This window comes from Euwallacea similis, chromosome 10, assembly GCF_039881205.1.
Source record: "Euwallacea similis isolate ESF13 chromosome 10, ESF131.1, whole genome shotgun sequence".
Lineage (NCBI taxonomy): Eukaryota > Metazoa > Arthropoda > Insecta > Coleoptera > Curculionidae > Euwallacea > Euwallacea similis.
The window spans coordinates 662,498-666,610 of NC_089618.1; the positions used below are offsets into that span (position 1 = coordinate 662,498).

At 32.3% G+C, this 4,113-nt stretch overlaps 1 non-coding gene across 1 annotated transcript; it reads left to right on the forward strand.

The window, feature by feature from the left end:
• Positions 1-1,460: 1,460 nt before the first annotated feature.
• On the forward strand, positions 1,461-1,532 carry TRNAQ-UUG (transfer RNA glutamine (anticodon UUG)). Its single transcript has one exon. It is a non-coding gene; the product is annotated as a tRNA-Gln (tRNA).
• Positions 1,533-4,113: the final 2,581 nt, after the last annotated feature.

The following is a 4,113-nucleotide window of genomic DNA, read 5'->3' on the forward strand; positions in this document are numbered from 1 at the left end:
GACGTATCAGGATGAGCTACATACAATTTGATATGCTGTGAAGAATTGAGACACCGCTGAGTTGTACAGGCACTGGAATACCATGTGATCAGCAATGATGCTGAAACGAATTTGCTTTCGGATGCTGGAAGACAAAAAATACATCTAAAGGAAATATTTTTGTAGGACCTACAGACATGTCTTGTTTCTCTAGCCTTCGGGAAGTCAATGATTTGAGAATTATTGAAAAAGGGTTTCGATGGAGAAGTGCATTAATTGAATAAGTCGATAAACCAATTTGAAATATTGTTTCCCTGTATTGTCACCGGAATTGAATATGGGCTTTTTGAAGTTGATAAACGTCCGCAATAAGCATCGCATCGCCCATAAAATATCAACAATGACCGGAGCGCAACGCTGCCGTTTAAATTAAATCTACGACATTCCGGGCTCCGGGCGTATATTAATTCTAAGACCCCTATTTTACTGACCCCACAACATTTAGCTTTCAGTTTCGGAATCCCATGAGCGCGTTTCTCAGCGCTCTCTCGCCTGTTGTTCCATCTTCTAATAATTTATCAGACTGACCCGTTCGTACTGCATATCTCCGGGGTTAATCAATTAAAAATACCTTTGGCTTTATCTGCTTTTATAGAAGGAGTCTCATTACGTTTAAAAAACTCGCAGGAGGTGGTCAATTGTAAAGGTAAGGCATTGATTAATAACAATTAACAGATGAATATATCCAAGACATACATATATGTACAGGTCCCTGATATTTTAATACCTACTTGAGTTACGCTTGGCAAAAACAAGATTTGTTATAAATATAACAATCAAATTGCTAAAATGCACCTTAACATGTGATACATAATTAAAGTAAAAAAAAAAAATGAATTAAAAAATGTGAAAATTCAAGACGGTGCCGTGAAAAAAATTAAAGTTAATTATGGTTACCAAAAATCAAAACGTCACATTTCAAATACGCCATCAGTACGTTGGAGAAGAGCGATAATAAAGTGTTAATTACTTTGACTTACCTCGCTAAATAAGGTGAGAAAAAATCAAAAACGTTTTTCCAAAATTTCATTTGTTTTAATAACTTCGAAAGTCATTGGAATTTTCTAAATTTTAGAATGGCATATGCTAAACTGCAAATTACACAATTTTGCTTTAATTTATTAACTGACGTCATATTTTTTGTGGTTACCGAGATCTTTGTAGCTGAGCTCCAAAAATCAACAATAACTTTAGTAGCATTTCTTGTGAAAGGAAGGATATAAATAATAGTTACATGTTAAAAATTATGTTAAAAAATAATCAGAAAATATTGTAATACAGGAATATATATTTTATGATTGATTTGAAAGTTCCGTTATCATCTTATAGATATTACTTTATTTCGTAAAATCAATTTTGAATTAAACTTATTTAACTATGCATTTGATTAAATAGGGCTTCGAGGCATCGCAGGTGTAAGAGGTTCCATGGTGTAATGGTTAGCACTCTGGACTTTGAATCCAGCGATCCGAGTTCAAATCTCGGTGGAACCTGAATTTTTTTATTTTACTTTTTCATTTTATTATTGTATTTTTTTAATTGGATTTTTGGATTTATGGATAAAAATCATGTAAGTTAATTTTCATAATTTATAAAAAATATTTTTACGTAGTCTTATTGTGTTCAAAAAACTGACTAAACGAATTTAACATAAGTTAAAAAGGGGCATACCAATAGCAACTATTGTAAACGTAAGGCCCAATTTTGTAAGTATGAGTTAGCCTTGACCCATGTGTGTACATTCTGTCATTAAATTCATGTCAGATTAAATGTCACTGTCACTACTTCATATCTCCAAATGTTTTTCTTTACACAAATGATAAGACATGACAGAAATGATTCATAGTTGTAACAGTGTTTTTAATTTATACATACATATATGTAAGTATGTTCATGCATACGTTGTCAGTTTATAGCAATTCTGGCTATGAGACAATCGTCATCATTCCTGGATCAGAGTGTATGAAACGTGCGCTTAACGTAGTTACAAACATTGCATCCAGAGGGCCACTATATTTAAAACAACTTTAAAAACTCGAAAGGACGCTCTACAAAAACCGATTTTTCAGCGCTTTAAAAAGCATTGATCCCTGCACGGTTTCGGACGGCGACTGCCAGATGGCCCTGTGAACCTACATACTTTTTTAAAATTATTATGTGAAAACCTATGGAGGTAATTTAAATTTATTACCAAGCAAAGAAATATACAGATTTTGTCAACACATGTAAACTATAAATACTTGAAATTGAAATGCGATGATTTAACCAACTTGCCTTAATCCAAAAGTTAATGATTTTCAAAATGTAGGACCTCAAAGTTTTTTTTTAAGATTTCTTTTGTAATCACGGTAAAAGTGTCCATTAACCTTCCTATTTGAGATATTTGGAAACACCGTCAGAACGTTCGTTTTGAAGTCTTAACAATAAAGGGATTTGGTCTATTGTCTATCAGGTGATGCCTACATTAATTTTGTAATAAAGAATTCACACACTCACACAAGAAGAGAGTCAGTTTAATGAAGTTGAAATTATGAAAAGCTGATTTTTCCTCAAAAAACGTTAAATAATCTTAAAAAATCAACAGCATTAAAAAAATTCAAAAACTTTCGAATTAAAAAAAACTGTATTTATAGTTTCCATAAATACAACAGTAAAAAGATAATTTTTTTCAGTTCAGGTTATATCTAATTATTATTTGCCTTATAAGGCAAATTGAACGTGGTACCTTCCTTTATGCGATACTGTATAAATTCAATGATACGTCAAATCCGAAAATTAATATAGATTGACTGGTGGGTGTACAACTAATAGTGTTAACTGAGAGTTTCCTGAGATGCTTCTAAATTAACATCACAGATTCCAAATAATTGAAACGATCCCCAAAAAATGCTGAGGCCTTTTATGAAAATCATTTCTTACTTTTTATCTCCCACCATTAAAATCTACATTTTACGTATTAACGAAAAATGTTAATTACTTAATACGAAAAAACTCTCCCTTCTAAACTTTAAATGTATCTCAATCCCCAGTCAGATAAATTTCAGATGATGTCTGTTTGAATACATATTGCTACTAGTTGCTGTCCCTATTTGGTAGCCTTTTATAAAGATATACCCCGCGGCATCTTAAGCCTTGAAAATTATCTTGCTCATTCGGGCGGAATAGTTTGTCTGACTGAATCATCATAATTGAATCAAAGGGGCAGAGAACAAACGTTTTCATTAAAACTGACATGCATAAGATAAAGCGGGCTGATAATATGATTATCTGGAACCAGCTTCAGCTATGAATATCCTGGAATAATAATTACTAAATATACAAAATACGTCGGTATAAAGCCATATAGAGTATGTACGTAATTTATCACAATGAAATTGTTAAAATTGATAGTTTAATAAATTCAATTATTGTGGGATTTGACAAACTTTATTAAACACAAACGTAATAATGAATAATAAGAGAACTACTTCCCTACTATCTTTATCTAAATATACTTATCTTATAACACATACCCCATAAAGGCGATATTAAGCACTTAGTATAACATTGGCTGGCCACTAGCATTGACCTCACGTCTCTTAAAGGAGCATTGTGAGTTTTTGAACGATAACGAAACTTTCCAATTGCAGCTAATAGCCTCAATCCGGGTCAACAGTCATCTGCGATTATACGCAGCTCGGGTTTTATAGTAACTATTTTGTTTTTCATGTTCATTTTTAGTTCCATTTATGTTTTGTGCATGGAGTTTGTCTTGTGATAAATGTACATACATACGAATTTTTGCTTTTGATTAAATGATATCCCAATGAAAATGGCCTCAACTGACAATCATAGTCATAACATTTTCGGTTACCTAGACACTAAATACAGACTAGGGTTAAGCACTGTTTTTTGATAATACTATACCGCTTTAAAACAGTTTAATTTTTAACTTGTCCAACGGTTTAGAAAAAGTACCAACGGAGCAAAGCTGCGTGACCCTTTGTCAAAAACAAAAAAAGAGATAATTACTGTTTAACAACAATGCGCTTGAGCTGCAAAACGTTTTGTAATGACAAATTAATAGCTTGTGAA